The sequence below is a fragment of the Sus scrofa genome, chromosome 2 (genome assembly GCF_000003025.6).
Source record: "Sus scrofa isolate TJ Tabasco breed Duroc chromosome 2, Sscrofa11.1, whole genome shotgun sequence".
Lineage (NCBI taxonomy): Eukaryota > Metazoa > Chordata > Mammalia > Artiodactyla > Suidae > Sus > Sus scrofa.
Genome location: NC_010444.4, coordinates 119213385 through 119231088, shown reverse-complemented (window position 1 = coordinate 119231088; position 17704 = coordinate 119213385). Strand labels below are relative to the sequence as shown.

At 41.9% G+C, this 17704-nt stretch overlaps 1 long non-coding RNA gene across 1 annotated transcript in view; it reads left to right on the top strand.

The window, feature by feature from the left end:
• LOC110259442 overlaps positions 1–17704 on the top strand; it is a 132810-nt gene that overhangs the window by 72548 nt on the left and 42558 nt on the right. The window contains exon 2 of the long non-coding RNA XR_002341852.1: positions 10591–10745. This is a non-coding gene — a long non-coding RNA (uncharacterized LOC110259442). The remainder of the gene's footprint in view (positions 1–10590; positions 10746–17704) is intronic.

Below are 17704 nucleotides of genomic sequence, written 5' to 3'. Positions count from 1 at the left end.
GAGATGTGATCTGCCCAGGGACACCTGTCACATTTGTGGCGCTTAGGGTAAGAATACAGAGGGGGACCCATGAATACTAATTGTCTAAATATATCAAGCAATAAATCAAGCTGACAAACTGTAAGTGAGATGTTCTCTTCTCCCACCTTGACAAGACACCTTCACAGCCACCAATTTTGAATCTGGAATTCAGATGCTCAGAGTCTAATGTCAGAATGTGGCAGCACAGGGGAAACTACCACAGCACCCCTACCACCTGATTCCTTAGGGTCCTTGCATGGCCATATGTGGATTCATCAACTCACATGTACAAACTCCATCCACACTGCCTGCCCATGGCTGTCCCTTGGGCACACTTCAGGCCCAGGATTGACACGATGGGGTATGTGCCTTCGTTTGGAGAGTGTGCCTAGGAAAGCGATCTACACTGGCTCTGGAGGCAGGATGGTAGCCATGGTGCAGGGAATTCAAGGATCCCAGTGACACAGAGCATGACTAGCTAGTGCAAAATGTAGACTCCAGGTAGGCAGATTTCCTTGACCCCATGGTCTTCCCACTCCACTGGAGGTGGGAGAAGGGAGGGTGTGGCCAAGGAGATCCAGAGTCGAGATCAGGACAAAGCCCATCGTGCTCAGGTCCAAGGATGGAACTGGATCCAGATGCCCCAGTTCGTAAATGAGAAAAAAGAGGCCGGAGAGGTGATACATTTCTTGAAGTCACATAGCTGCTTAGTGGCTGCACACGGATGTCCTGATTCCCAGCACTGTTCATAAGGTTGTCCTTAGGGAGCTCTGATGTTATATGTATAATATATATAAACTCATCCCAGGAGTTACTTCACAATCCTTTTCACCAAAGAACTAAAAAACCTACCTAGGGATATAATTTCTGCACATAGTCTGAACTAGCTCCTCTTGAATGAGCAAACCATTGCTTAGATGACAGTACACAGCAATCGATAACCTCAGGAGCTTTCTAACGGCTAATTAGAAACTCTTGGGGGACATCAATCACAGAACAGTTCCCAAATAATTTCCAAATTACTTCCTATATAGGTCACTTTATTGATGTACTTGATGAGTCAACTGGCTCACTAAGAAACCACAATTAGAAATGTGATCAACATAAACTTGGTTGAAACCACTGGCAGATGTTTTCAATGATTTGCATCTAAATTAGTCGCCAGCTTTAGAAATCCAGCTTATTAAGAGTTGAGATTATTTCATACATTTTCCCTTTTGTTGGAATGTGCTGAGAGAAGCCTTCTATTTATTAAAAGGTCACGTCTTTAGCTTCATCCAGTATTAAAATTTTTCTTCTGCATAGTTAATTCCTTTTATTATTTTCTCACACATTGATAAATGTCTCTAAAGATACCTTTTGATTGGTGCCTAATTTCTTCTAATGTATGTTTGATATGGTATCTATTTTGATTCTTATGAATGCTTTGTGAGGTAACTTGGGTAAAGTTGTTATCACTCCAGTATTTTTCAGGTGGGGACACTGAGGTGCTGAGAGATGGTGCAGATTGCTTCTGAGTGTAAAGCTGGAGTTTCACTCCAAATCCCACACACTTTTTTCTTGTCTCTTTTCAGGGCCACACCTGAGGCATATGGAAGTTCCTAGGCTAGGGGTCCAATTGGAGCTGTAGCTGCTGGCCTACACCACATGTCATGGCAATGCGGATGCTTAACCCACTGAGTGAGGCCAGGGATTGAACCTGCGTCCTCACGGATACTAGACGGATTCGGAGCCATGATGGGAATTCCCTAAGTCCCACACACTTTGAGTTATGCCATGATGCCTTTTACTAGTGGAGGACCTGCAGCCTGTCTTAAAGTCCCTACCAGCTTTGCTTTTCAGCCATTTTTATGATTGCCCCCCACAACCAGCAGGATGCAAAGCCTCCTGTTGTACTGGGAGGGCTCCCCATCCCAGCCCTCTATCTAGAATATACTCTTTCGTAATTACAAAATCCAAATGGATTCTGGAACCTTTAAAAAGAATGAGAAGTCATTTATTAATAGAATAAAACATGTATACTAATAACATTTGCTTTTTCTTTTATAACTATTTTAATAACTTTATTGAAGTATAGTTGATTTAGAATATCATGTTAGTTTCAGGTGTATAGCACAGTAATTCAGTCACACGCATGCGCACACACATTATTTTTCAGATTTTTTTTCCCTTGTAGGTTATTATAAATTTTGAGTATAGTTCTTTCTACAATACAGGAGGTCCTTGTTGGTTATCTATTTTATATATAGTAGTGTACACATGTTAATCCCATCCTCCTAATTTATACCCCCCTTTCTGCTTTAGTAACCATAAGTTGATTTTCTATGTTTGTGAGTCTCTTTATGTTTGGGAAATAAGTTCATTTGTATCTTTTTATTTATTTATTTATTTATTTATTTATGGCTATACCTGTGGCATATGGAAGTTCCTGGGAGAGGGGTTGACTTGGAGCTGCAGCTGCTGGTCTATGCCACAGCCACGGCAACACTGGATCTGATCCAAATCTATGACCTATGCCGCGGCTTGTGGCAAAGCTGAATCCTTAAGCCACTGAGTGAGGCAAGGGATCAAACCTGTGTCCTCACAGAGACAACTGTTGGTCCTTAACTCACTGAGCCACAACAGGAACTCTCTCTCTTTTCTTTGTTTGTTTTAGATTCTACATATAAGTGATATCATAACGATATTTGTCTTTGGTTTACTTAATGATAATCTCTAGGTCCATCCATGTTGCTGCAAATGGAACTCTTTAATTCTTTTTTTATGGATGAGTAATATTCTATTGTATATATGTACCACATCTTTTTTATCCATTTGTTTGTTGATGGATATTTAGATTGTTTCCATGTTTGACCATTGTAAATAGTGCTGCATTGGACTTTGGGGTGCATGTATCTTTTTGAATTAATGTTTTTCTCTAGGTATATGCCCAGGAGTGGGATTGCAGGACCATATGGTAGGTCTATTTTTAGTTTCTTAAGGAACCTCCATACTGTACTAATAATACTTGCTTTTAATGCAAATAATAAGCATTTATCATTTTATGTATTATCCTTCATAACATAATCAACGAATCAAGTTTTTATATTCCTTTTTTCCTTATTTAAATAGAGAAAGATTCTCTCTGAACTTACCCATACGTGATGTGAGGCTGGATCTTTTCAATGCTAATCTAATCAGCCATGCCATGAAACTAGTCATAAGGAACAGAGGGTTAGGTAAGAAGTAGACTAACTCTCTTGGGAGTATTCTTCCACCACCTTTTCAAGATTTGGAGTATTCATTACTTCTTCCCTTGAAACACATCATGTTGTTAATACCATGAGCATATCACATCACTGTGAACCTAGTAAAGAGAGAAAGGGGCACAGTTTAAAGCAAGCCTACGCTGGAGTTCCTGTTGTGGCGCAGTGGAAACAAATCTGACTAGGAACCATGAGGTTGTGGATTCGATCCCTGGCCTCAATCAGTGGGTTAAGGATCTGGTGTTGTTCTGAGCTGTGGTATAGATCACAGATGCAGCTCAGATCCTGTGTTGCTATGGCTGTGGCATAGGCCAGCAGCTACAGCTCCAATTCAACCCCTAGCCTGGGAACCTCCAAATGTCATGGGCGCAGCTCCAAAAAGCAAAAAGAAAGAAAGAAAGAACGTCCTTGCTGAAGATTTACTTTCTCCTCTTTTAGGATACATTTTCTGATGTACATTTAGGAAACTATTGCGTTTAAAAAAAACCCCCCTTATTTGGTCCCTTACATGAAAGTATAGGGCAGGATAAATATTTTAGGACTTACAGATCACACTGTATCTGTCACTACTCAACTCTTGTTGTAGGGTATAGAAAATACAGGCAAATGAGCATGACTGTGTTTCAATAAAACTTTACCTGCAGGAGTAGGTAGTTGGCTAAACTTGGCTCACAAGATACAGTTTGCCACCCCTTAGTTTGTATATTTGAAACAATTTCTTTAGCCTATTTGTCATCAATCTAGAAGGATATTGCTCTAATGGTGGAACTTGGCGTCCTGTATCCCTATTATCTGCCATTACTGTCCTAGGCACAAACCCTTCTGAATGCACACATAGATTCTGGTGTCATCCTCTTTATTTGTCAACCTCCCCAAGCCATGCTGTCCTTCTCCCTTTTCTTGTAGCAGTTACTGTGTCATTTACCCACAATACACAATCACAAAGACTTAGTGGCACCCAGTCCCAAGCTGATTGCTCCTCAGTCTCGGCTCAGGTTCAGACTGGCTGGGTGACTCTACTGATCTTGGCTGGACTCAACTTCTCTGCCTGGGTCTGTACTGGCTAAGGCAACAGGTGACTCAGCTCTAGCTGGGTATGTTTTCATGGCAAAGGCAATGGTATAGAGCATGAGAAGAAACATGCATGACTTCTAGAGGCTTGGGATCAAACAGAAACTCTCTCCCTTCTGCCTCCTGCCACTGAGTCCAGGTTCAAAAGGTAGGTAGAACCCACCTTTTTGGTAGGAGTGACTGCAGCTTCGCATGGCTGAGAGTTTGGTTACAGGGAGTAGTGAAGAATTGGAATGATCACCACAGCCACCAAGTCCAGTAGATTGTGTCTCCTTTCTGCCTCTCCCTGCCATCTCCCTTGATTCCTGATGCACCTTCTTAGATCTATCACTTCCTGCTGAAATAGATGTATGATTCTCCTCACTTGCATTCTCCAGCCCTTAAAGCCACCAAGCCCTTTTCCCTTACAACTGAGCTCGATCATATCAATTCCACAGTTAAAAATATTTAGTGCCAGGAGTTCCCATCATGGCTCAGCAGAAACAAATCTGAGAATCTGACTAGGAACCATTAGGTTGCGTGTTCGATCCTTGGCCTTGCTCAGTAGGTTAAGGATCTGGTGTTACCTTGAGCTGTGGATGTGGGTCTCAGATGAAGCTTGGATCTGGCATTGCTGTGGCTGTGGTGTAGGCTGGCAGCTGTGGCTCCAATTAGACCTCTAGCCTGGGAACCTCCATATGCCACAGGTGTGGCCCTAAAAAGAAAAAAAAAATGCTTAGTGCCCATCTATCATATTCTCTTGGATTGATTTCCTAGGAGCTCTGCCCTTTAGCTTCATTTCACTTGTTTTCTGGGTTATCCGATAGCCAAAGCAAATTACTCCTCTCTCTAACCTTCCTTAATTATTTCCTCATCTTTAGTCTTTGTTCAAGCTCTGTTTCTTATCAGGATGCTCTTTTACTCTTTCTTTGCTGGGAGAAATTGTATTCCTCCTTGAAGATGTGGTTCAGAAACTGACTCAAGTTCCCCTCCTCAACTGGCCGGCTCTCTTCCCTGGAAAGCCATGATTCTTTCCTTCTACATTTCATCAGTGGTTGATACATTTTACCTTGAACTATAGGGCATTTATTTGGATGAGGACTCAGTACTTCCAACAAATGTACGTTCCTTCTGGATGAGTGGTAGCTATTTGATGTTTCTGTGTGTCTGGCACTGGACCTGTCCCAGAGCAGGCATTCAAAAGCGGTCTGTTGAAGGAATGAATACTTGCATGAATGTGACTAAAGAAGAAGGAGCAGGAGTTCCCGTTGTGACTCAGTGGTTAATGAACCTGACTACTATCCATGAGGACTCAGGTTCGATCCCTGGCCTCACTCAGTAGGTTAAGGATCCGGTGTTGCTGTGGCTGTGGTGTAGGCCTGGGAACCTCCATATACCTTGGGTGTGGCCCTAAAAAGCCAAAAGACAAAAAGAAAAAGAAAAAGAAATGGGAGTCTTAGCTTCCAAGGCAAAGCTTTGAGGTTCCAAAGCTGCTGCTGCTTTCATCTTTTCTGATTCCAGTGGAAATGGAATAACTCCTTTCCATTTATAAAGGGCTAAAGTTAGCAAACAGATGAAGCCAGCCTGTCCTTCACCTGATGCTGAAAAATCTCCCTCTTTTTTTTTTTTTTCTTCAACCAAAACCTTTCTTTGTGTTGCCTGGTTATTGCCTGGTTAATGTCTTCTTTTTCTAAAAGGACTCCTGGCCTGGGTGAGGAGGACATGATGCCTAGTGGCTACCTGTACTGTAATGAATGATTTTCACCCCTCCAACCCCACAAGGCCTGTGATATAGAGCAAAGTTTGGAATCCAGCACAAACCTTTTCTTCCATCCTTATTCCCTGGCCCACTGGATCTCTGACTGTTAGATGCTGCCTTTCAGGATATTTCTCTCTTCCCATGCCTCTGGCTAGCACTGTTCTTCTGTCCTGATGCTTTCTACCCCTTGGGTAGATGTGGCCTTCACCTCTTCAGATTGAGTTCAGTGTTGTTTTTGGAAAATGGTTTTCTGAGCAAATCCAGTGAAATTGGGGTAATAGGCCAGTTTTATCCCATTATTGTCCTTATCCTTGTTTCCTGGCCCATCTACTTTCGTTGTTCTATGCATTCTCCTCTCCCAATGTGTCTCTGTGGTGGGTTACACTGGGCTCAGGCCTTGGAGCTCTTTAGCCTCATTCTTCCATTTGTCCCATTTGTTAAAACAGTCTGGATTACATGTGCTTATAGCTGATGGGTCTTTGGCCCATTTTTATTTCTTCTTGAGTTGGAACCATTGGGCTAATGTTGATTTTATGGTTAATTTGTCTCTTCATTGAAAATGTGAATGCTTTCCAAGACACTATCTCTAATTTGAGCCTGCGGCCTATTTTACCACTTATTTTTTTCAAGAGCTATTTTTCATTCAAATCAGCTAGAAATTATGGCCATAATTTTCTATTTAGTCTTCCCCTTCCTTGCTTTGCAAGAAAGGTAAGACCAGAGGGGTGGTCATCTCTGTGCTGTGGTAACTTCTGAAATTAACTTATTCTTTTGAATTTATTTTGTGTGCTAAACTGGAAGGGGCTTTTATTGATTCATTCTCAGTTTTTTTTTTCTTTTTTTTGGGGGGGGGGCATCATTTCTAAAGGTAAAATAGTGTTTGTCCATCAATGAATAGATTTCAAATTCCCACTGAGAATAGTGGCCTAGAGAGTGAAGATTAGATTTACTTCCTGGCTAATTTCTCTTATGTTTTGGGGTGGATAGTTCTGTAAGAAGATTAGACATGTATTTTTCTTTTCTTTTCTTTTTCCTTTTTTGTCTTTTTAGGGCCACACCCACAGCATGTGGAAGTTCCCAGGTTAGGGGTCAAATCAGAGCCCAGCTCCTGACCTACACCACAGTCACAGCAATGCAGGATCTGATTCGAGTCTCCTACCTACTCAGTAGCTCTCGGCAATGCCAGTTCCTTAACCCACTGAGCGAGGCCAGGGATCAAACCCCTATCCTCATGATTACTGGTCGGGTTTGTTACCACTGAGCCAATCAGGAACTCCTAGACATTTAATTTTCTCAGCACTCTCTCTCTTTTCCTTCTCACTAAAATTATGAGGTAGTTATTACTTTAGAGTTAGCAGTGTGAATGCTAGGTCTGAGTTCTACAGTTTAAACCCAGAGTCATCTTTGACTAGGTGTAGGACTTTGCGGAATGTATCTAAACCTATGACTCAGATTTCTCATTTCTAAAATAGAGGCTGACATGTGAATCAGGCATGGTAAGATCATAGTTCATGGGCAAATTAAAGTAATACAAATGCTGCTGTTTTTACTGCCAATACTGTTTTGATCCTCACTGCAAATTTGCACTGATTTTTTTGTCTTTTGTCTTTTATCTTTTGTCTTTTTAGAGCCTACTTGGGGCATATGGAGGTTCCTGGGCTAGGGGTCAAATGGGAGCTGTAGCTGTCGGCCTACGCCACAGCCATAGCAGTGTGAGATCCAAGCTGCGTCTGTGACCTACACCACAACTCATGGAAACATTGGATCCTTAACCCACTGAGAGAAGCCAGGGATGGAACCTGCATCCTCTTGGACCCTAGTTGGGTTTGTTAACCACTGAGCCATGACAGGAACTCCTGCCCTGATTTTCATATGAGCAAAAATTATAGCTTGAATCTTAATCATGTCACTAGGTAGACAAGAGGAAGGAAAGAATAGAAATGATATTGATAAAACTAGGTAGAATCTTCCACATAACATTAGCAATATATTTGGGCAGCATTGTATAGCAGCTAGATTTCTTTTCATTATGCTTACAATTTTATTCACAAATTAGTGAGTAGGGGTGATGTAGAAAACTGCCTTGACAAAGCAAATAACAATTGAGTTCTAGGAAGCTACTCATCATGAATACAGCCTTCCTTTCTTTTCAAGGACAATAGAAAGCAGGATATGTTTAAACTGACAAATCATTATAAGCTTTGTGCATGATTCATTAAGGAAAGCCAAACTTAGTGTTTTCAACCTTAAATTAAAAAGCATTCAGTATTTTACGACTAGAAATTTAAAAAGTTGCAATGAGTAGTTACTGTTTTTAGGTCTCATTAGTAGTTCTTTGGAATGTGATTTTCAAGTGGCCATATAATTTTCCATTTTATAGAAGAAACCTAGTTTTTTCTATAGTTGGTTGATGCCTCAACTTAAGCTCTTTCCCCAAACTCAAGGTTCTCTCTTCAAACAAGATACTGTTTTCAATCAGAAGTTAGTAAGCAATTAGGACTGGGACCCTGGCCTGAGAACAACTGGGACTTGTTAGGCTAAGTAAACTGGACCTTGTTTCTCTTTGACACTTCAAGGAAAAAGTTAATGGCAGGAGCTGAGCTCTGCTGGAGTAGAAAAATAAGATGACCGCTTCAATCCCTTCTGGGGTCAAGGAGACCTCCGCAATTACACATACTCAGTAAGGCTCCTAAGGGTCAAAAAGGGAGAAGGTGCCTGGTGATAAATAATCGTGATACCGTTCCAGCACCCTTTGCTCTGGAATCCATCTTTGCCAAAAGATGTGAAGGCAGGAGTTCCCGTCATGGCTCAGTGGTTAGCGAATCCGACTAGGAACCATGAGGTTGCAGGTTCGATCCCAGGCCTTGCTCAGTGAGTTAAGGATCTGGCATTGCCATGAGCTGTGGTGTAGGTCACAGATGTGGCTCAGATCTGGTGTTGCTGTGGCTGTGGAGTAGGCTGGCCGCTACAGCTCTGATTAGACCCTGGTCTGGGAACCTCCACGTGCCACAGGTGCGGCCCTAAAAAGGGCCTAAAAAGACAAAAAAACAAACAAACAACAACAACAAAACGAAAATAAGAAGATGCGAAGGCATATTGGGAGGGTTCTGTATCCAGTCAGGTGTGAAAAAATAAAATAACTGGCTAAAGGTAAACAAAGACCGGGAAGAACGTGCTATGTAAGTGATTTAAATCACCTCTCTGCTGTGCGGTGCTCCTCACTGAGAGGGATGCCTCCTCTTTAGGGTGTGTATTACTGCTTTGCTTCTGACTTAATAAACTCCTTCTCTGTGTGCTCTCTCACATGTTGTACTATGACTCTAACAATAAACTTTATACCTGTTTTTACAGTCTTTGCCTCCTTGAAACATTCTTGTTTTCAACAGGGGGCAAGAATCAGGGCAGTTCTGCTTCTAGCCTCTAGCTAATCTAGTGGCTAGGATTCCTGGATTTCAGCCAGGCTGCCCAGGTTCAATTCCTGAGCAGAAAATTAAGAGCTCACTCCAAGCCATTACTCACTGCTGTCTCTCCGAGACCAAAAGCATTGTTCTCAGTCCTGGGAAGGAAGAGACACGTCCTTGTCTTGGTAGTGCAGAGCATCCTAGAAAATGGGGGAGTGCTCTTGTTTGTTCTCTTTATATTCAGAAAAAAAAATGACCTCTTCAATTCTGAGATGAAGAGAGAATATTGAGAAACAGAAAAGAGTAGAGAAAAAGCCCTTGTATGTCAGGGTTTCAGTCTTTGGGGAGAAGCAAAGTGGGTAGATGGACGGCTTGGATACAAATCTTTGTGAGACAAGCCCCATTTCTTATTAAATTGTAAATTTTTAATGGAGTCCTACTTAAAGTCTGTTACTGAGACACACCTCCCCCGACTTCTATGCTTTAAAATTGATCAAGTGGAAAAACCATCTGATTTGGTTTTCATCTCTAGGGGAGGGTGGATTTTCCAAAAATAACCATTGGCTGTGTGCTGCCATTTTTCACTGGCAAGCAGCTGAAATGGGTTTTAAACCTACAGTCTTCTCTATTTTTGGTGAGGAACTCAGAAAAAGCACAAATGTAAGCACAACTTGGGATGTATTAGAAGGATTAGGGGCTTTGGGGCTTCAAGTAATGAGCATGGGAGTTGATGATTTTTTCTCTCAGGGATTATACCTATAATAACATGCTGCTGCTTTCTTTTAGAGTCTCTGAAGCAGATTTGTCTGGTGTTCCAGCAGTTACCATGCCCCTCCTTATAGCATTTAGAAAAGCCTACATTATTTTCAGATTCTCTTCTCTGAGAATTCTCAGCTTTTTCTTAGTCACCATAGTCATCACTAACTTGCAGTACTACGTAAATCTATAGAAAGCCAGCAAAAAAAAAAAAAAAAAAAAAAAAAAAAAAAAAAAAAAAGTACTCATTGGACTCTCAATGACTTTTGAAAATAGCCTCGAGTAAGAGGAAAATTTAATGGAGCCAAAAGGAAAATTTCCTGTACACAAAATCCCTCCTTACCTTTTTCCATAATAGGTGGGCCATACGGTAGGATCATCGTTACTGAGCCCTATCCAGTGGAATGAGAGCAGAAATGATGTGTACCACTTAGAGGTTTGGCCCACGAAACCACCTGTGACACTTTCGAGAATCCTCTTCGATGGTTTGGATCAATCAATTTCGTCAACTTGGTAAGAATCTACATTCCTATCATTGCTATCTGCTAATCTCCATTTATTTCTCTTAACAAGTAAATAGGATAAACCTCCCCCTTCTTCCACATGCCACTTTAGGGCTCTTTCTAACTCTAAAGAACGATGATTTCATAACTGAGCTCAGAATGCCCTTTCAAAATGACTCAGCATTTAGAATTAAGGCCCTCCAGGTTGATATTTATAGATATTTGATTCTATATCTGTGAGAGGCAAGGGAGGTCAGGGGTTAAGAGTTTGGGGTCTGGGGTTTTAATTCTTACAGTACCAATGTCTGGCTATGGGACATTGGGCAAATTATTTTAGTCTTTAGAGTCTCAATTTCCACATCAGTAAAGTGGGGATAATAATAGTACCACATCGGGAGTTCCCATCGTGGTTCAGAGGAAACGAATCTGACTAGTACCCATGGGGATGCAGGTTTGGTGATCCCTGGCCTCACTCAGAGGATTAAAGATCCAGTGTTGCTGTGAGCAGATGTGGCTGGGATCCCATGTTAGCATAGGCCGGTAGCTGCAGCTCAGATTCGACCCCTAGCCTGGGAACTTTGGCAGGTGCGGCCCTTAAAAGCAAAATAATAATAATAATAATAATAATAATGGTACCTCATAGGATCGCCGTGGAGATTAGAATTACTGCATGCAGAAGACTTGAGAAGATATCCTCAATAAGTGCAGTCAGTAAATGTTAGTTATCACTGTTAATACTTGGTCACCAAAGCAGGACATCAACTATTAAATCTGACCACTGCTCCACATACCCATATTCAGCTTACAATATGTAATGATCAGTGATCTCTTCCCGCACGTCTCTTTTCTGTCTGGAGCAAAATCTATGTCACTTCTGATTGATTTTACTCCTAGCCTGCCTGCTCGGAATGTGAACCAAATAAAATGATGAAAGGACACTGGCGGATAACAAATGGGTTTCTAGAGAGCAAAATATGGGCTAAAGGAAATCTGCTTAAAATTAATTCTGATTCCAGCCTCATTAGTGCCTGCTAACTGCCAGGCTTTGTCCTTGTGCAGTTTTGGGCTGAGAGATGCAGTTTGTAGGGAGCACACCTGGCTCTTGGCCCCATGTGTTCTCTGTGGGGTGTGTTCTGGAAAATGGCCCAGTAAACACATTTCTGGGTGACAGGAATACAGCTATTGTCAGCCTGTCATTTTCAAACCTTCTGTAAAAGGAAAAACTGACTCTAAAGACCCAAGGATGCACATACTAGGGGGTCCCTCAGGACGTTTGTGCAATGTGGGACATTAGGTTTGTGTAACAAGCAGCAAGGTAAATTGGAAAAGAAAATAGTCAGTTCACTACTGAAGACCCACTTTTGTGAAAAGACAGGACAATTACAAAGTATAAGGCTGGAGTCTGGGGGCATTGAGTTCTTTGTGCATTTTCTCCTATCCTGAAGAGAACCCTAAGTTCTCTCCCTACATTTGTGTCCCCTGCATCTCTGCAGACCTGGGGAGGAGGGCTAGCAAAAAGATGAAGAGTGTGGATTTACTGCTCATCCCCTGTGTGAGCTTGGATATGGTCACCAAGTTGCGAAGTCTTGGTTTCCTCATCTAAGAAAGGAGAATCTTAGGTCCCTTTCACTGGGTTGTTGTGAGAACTGTGTTGTACATGTGAAGGGCTTAGTGCAGTGCTTGACACAGAGTAAGGGCTTGGTAAATAGTTGCTTTTTTTTATATGTGTAGGAGGGTGTGCTTTCAGGGTCTGTGTTAGTCTCAGATGCCCGGAAACTTCACCTTGGAGACTTAGAATGGATTCTGAATCTTCTAATCTACTTGCTTACATATAACAAAATACTAACCGGTGGTTTGATAAATGATGCTCTATGTTAACAAAAACAAACAAACAAACAAAACCCCCTGAAAACCTAGAGAGCCACATATCACAAAGGCTGTGTAAAAAAACCTCTTCTTACAAAAGACCATGAAGCCACAGCTAGGATTCATAAGGTATTAGGCTATTGCTACATGGTGATTTTAATAGTTGTGGAAATGGTACTACACCCTTACGGCTGCCATATTTTTTTCACTCATTCTTTTAATTCATTCTGCAAATGTATGATTTAATATTGAGTTGGTGTCATTGGTTTAGATGCTGGAAATACCGTGATGAACAAGGTAGACATATGCCTGCTTATAAGGAGTTGGTGTTTGAATGGGAAATACAGGCTGCTTAAAAAACTTAATTATTTAAAATAATTGTAAATTATAATAAGTACTGTGAAGGAAACCAACTGGAAGTGATGGCAATAGAGTGGGAACAATGCTCTATACCTGAGGAAGAATGGAAGGAACTAGCCATGTAAAGAATAGAAGAGAAGGGCATTCCAGAAGGAGGGAATGGCATGTGTGAAGATAAGTGATGAGGTTGGAGATGGGTCAAGCCAGATCATGCAGGGCACTACAACCAATGATAAGGAACTTAAATTTTATCCCACAAAAGGGAAGCCATTAAAGGATTTATATGCGTAGGAAAAAGTACATACTATCACTTATACCTTGGGATTGCTCTGGCTTTGAGTGAAGAATGTGGGGGAGAGGAAGGGTCAAGAAGGGCAGTGTAAAGACAGGAAACTATAGTGTTAGCTTAGTCTCAGCCTTGGCATGAGAGCAGTAGAGATGAAGAAAAGTGAACTGACTTGAATGATCTGTGTCTCTTATGTATTAGAATTGACAGAACTTGTAGAAAGATTAAATGTTGAGTGGGAAGTTGGATATGTGAATCTGGGGCTCAAAGGAGAGGTCTGAGCTGAGATACAAATTTGAGAGTTGCTGACTCATATACCACAGTATTTAAAGCCACATTAAGTACAAGATCACTTAGGAAATGCGTGTGGAGAGAAGAGAGCCTAGAGAAACACAATGCTTCAAAGCTCAGGGAAAGAGCAGCAAAGGAGATTGAGGAGTAATTAAAAGGCTATGGAAATCTTGGAGAGAGTGGAAAAGAGATGAAAGATATTTGAAGAAGGAGAGAATTATCAACTGAGATGCAGGCTGACAAGAGGTCTAGGAAGATGAAGACAGGGTACTAGGCCACATGGAGAAAGAGTTGGTGACTGTGATAAGAGCCATTCCAGCAGAGCTGGGGTTGGGTTGGGTGGTATTGTGTTGGGTCCATATTAGAACAGGTTGAGGAGTGCATAAGATGAAAAGTTGATAATTTGTCTATAGACATCTCTTTTGAGAAAGTTCTGATTGGGCTAAGGAAAAAGGGCTTTCAAAAGATTTTTTTATAAGTTGAATTTTTTAAATTAAAGTATAGTTGACTTACAGTATTGTGCCAATTTCTGCTGTACAGCAAAGTGACCCAGTCATTCATATATATATGTGTGCGTGTGTGTGTGTGTGTGTGTGTGCGCGTGCGTGCCTTTCTTATATTATCTTCTATCATGGTCTATCCCAGGAATTTGGATATAGTTCTCTGTGCTATATAGCAGGACCTCATTCCTTATCTATTCTAAATGTAATAGTTTGCATCTACTAACCCCAAACTCCTAGTTCCTCCCACTCCCTCTCCCCTCCCCCTTGGCAACCACAAGTCTGTTCTCCATGTCTATAGGTCTGTTTCTATTTTGTAGATATGTTTATTGGTGTCCTATTTTAGACTCCACATATAAGTGATATCATATGGTTTTTATCTTTCTTTTTCTGACTTACTCTACTTAGTATGAGAATCTCTATGTCCATCCATGTTGTTGTAAATGGTATTATTTTGTTCTTTTTTATGGCTGAGTAATATTCCATCATGAATATGTACCATATCTTCTTAATCCATTCATCTGTTGATGGACATTTAGGCTGTTTCCACATCTTGGCTATTGTGAATAGTACTGCTATGAATATAGGGGTGCATGTATCTTTTTGAGTTGTAGTTTTGTCTGGATGTATGCCCAGGAGTGGCACTGCTAGAGCGAGCATATGGTTGTTCTATATTAAGTTTTCTGAGATACCTCCATACTATTCTCCAGTTTACATTCCCACTGACAGTACAGGGGGTTCCCTTTTCTCCACACCCTCTCCAGCATTTGCTATTTGTAGACTTATTAACGATGGTCATTCTGACTGGTGTGAGGTGGTACCTCATTCAAAAGATGGATTTAATTTAATTTAATTTAATTTATTTATTTATTTATTTTTTTGTCTTTTTTTTGTTTTTTTCTTTTTGTTGTTGTTGTTGTTGTTGTTGCTATTTCTTGGGCCGCTCCCGCGGCATATGGAGATTCCCAGGCTAGGGGTTGAATCGGAGCTGTAGCCACCGGCCTACGCCAGAGCCACAGCAACGCGGGATCCGAGCCGCGTCTGCAACCTACACCACAGCTCACGGCAACGCCGGATCGTTAACCCACTGAGCAAGGGCAGGGATCGAACCCGCCACCTCATGGTTCCTAGTCGGATTAGTTAACCACTGCGCCATGACGGGAACTCCTTTTTTTGTTTTTTTCTTGAGCCGCTCCTGCAGCATATGGAGGTTCCCAGGCTAGGGGTCCAATCGGAGCTGTAGCCACTGGCCTACGCCAGAGCCACAGCAACATGGGATCCGATCCGCGTCTGCAACCTACACCACAGCTCGCGGCAACGCCAGATCCTTAACCCACTGAGCAAGGGCAGAGATCGAACCCGCCACCTCATGGTTCCTAGTCGGATTCGTTAACCATTGCACCACAATGGGAACTCCCAAAAGATGGATTTTAAAAGAGCGTGTTTGCATATGATGGGAATGTTCCTCCAGAGAGGTAATAAGGGGGAAAAAAAGCCCTTGGTCCAGAGCATAGGGGAAGGAATTGGTTTCCAGAGAAGCAGGAAAACTTCTTTTGTTAACAGAAAGGGAGACAGATGTCTATATGATGAGGCCTGTGGCTGTCAGTTTGTCTCTTTTTTGTTGATGAAGAATAAGGCAAGATAATCAGGTGAGGATATGGGTAGAACAGGGAGTCTGGATGACTTGAAAGAAAGCAGAAGGTATAAAATGATCAAATCAGATGGTGGGCAAGCAGGCCAGCAAGAAACCCAGCAGGGGATCGCTGGCCTTTCCAGAGAGCAGATTTGAGCTTAAAAACTACAGGTGAGGCCTGTCCATTACTACTTAAAGCAAGTACCTAGTCTTTCTTCTTTAACACTGTCTCCATGGTACCTGAAAATATGGCCTGGTAAATAGTAGATGGTAAAGACATATGCATCAAATGACCGAATTAGTGAATGAACTCAGTTATTAACTTTCTCTGGCAATAAACAGCTGCTCAAGTGAGGGCCCTGGAAAGATAGAAGGTAAAACTCAGAGGACTAGGATTTCCCAGGCAAGGTTTGCAGACCGAGAGACAGCAGCCAATAAGCTGAGGACAGTAGCAGGGGAGTGATTATAATGATGTGCCGTAGAATCAAGGATAGATGAAAACAAAAGGAAAGTTAATGGACAATTAGCTAATGGCTCAGGAGAAAGGGTGGTTTTGAGGTCATCAAGAGTTTGAGAAAATCTGGAAGAGTAAGAGTCATGATTAGAGAGTGGCAGGTTTGAAAGTGGGACTTGGGAAGAGGGACAGATGCCTGTGATGGCATAGTTCAGGGTATACCCATGACAGGGGCCCAGGTAAAGCGGAAGAAAAGTCACCAATGTTAAGGTGGTCAGAGAGCTCACTCCCTGTGCATTTTCTCTTTAATATCCTTTAATATATCATGCTTATGATCCAGGCCCATGTTGAAAAGTAGATGAAACTTAAGGTGAATTTTTAAACATGTAAATTTCCTCCCTTCCCTAACCCTAACAGACACACATAAGCAAGCCTGACATTCATGGATATAGGATATTAACATGGTTATTTGGGGGGGGCCAGGATATATTATGCATGAATTTTGTCAGTAGTCACACATAATTGAGTTATGAGGAATGTAAGATGTCTAGTGGAAAGGCTTCACCAAGCATGAATTTATGAACATTGAGTTGGGCTTGGTGAACTGTAAATTTTGAAAATCTGAATAGGGTATTATTTTGCCAAATATAGCATAATGCTGTTAGGCCTCAGTTACTCTAAGGTGGATTTTCACAGCAGTTATCAAATTCTTGGTGTGTGTCTTTCTTATTTGAAATATTAGGAGTTGGTGGAGAAGGTGATAAGAAAATAACCAGGGAAGTTTATGGATTCAAGAATAGAGAGGGCCAGGAGTTCCCATTATGGCTCAGTGGGTTAAGAGCCTGACATAGTATCCATGAGGCTGTGGGTTCGATTCCTGGCCTTGCTGAATGGGTTAAGGATCTGGTATTGCCACAGGCTATGGTGTAGGTCCAGAGGTGGCTTGGATCCACTGTTGCTGTGGCTGTAGTGTAGGCCAGCAGCTGCATCTCTGATTCTACTCCTAGCCTGGGAACTTCCATATGCCACAGGTGTGGCCCTAAAAGAAAAAAAGAAGAATAGACGGGGCTATTCCCTGCATTCTTTTACCCTCCCTGGGAAGGTGCAAGCTGTCCTTTGCTATTGGAACATGAAAGAGCAGGGATCAGACATCCACATGGGGTTCCCTGGCAGGGGGCCCTAAGACACAAGTATAGATGAAACACTCTGAATGGGTGTGGGAGCAGTAAGATGTTATGTCCCATGTGGCTGCTAGTAGTATGGATAGAGATGAGAAAAGGCCAGTACTCCTGGAGGGCCCTCATGGGTGTGGGGGTATGGACCTGTCAAGAGGTATCCCATGGACGTGAGGATTAGAGGCATTTATATACCTAGCCAAATTACAACCTGAAAGATGCCAGCATACATCTGTCATGGGCCAAGTTTACAAGTCCCTCTTCATATCTGGACACTAAAGGCTCTCAGAGGAACAGGGGGTGAAGAAAATCCTAAATTAGTGGAAAAAACCTTGATTGGCTGAGAAAATTCTAATTTGATTGGGGTGATTTTTTTCCTCCATCAAATTAGATGGAGCTTGAAA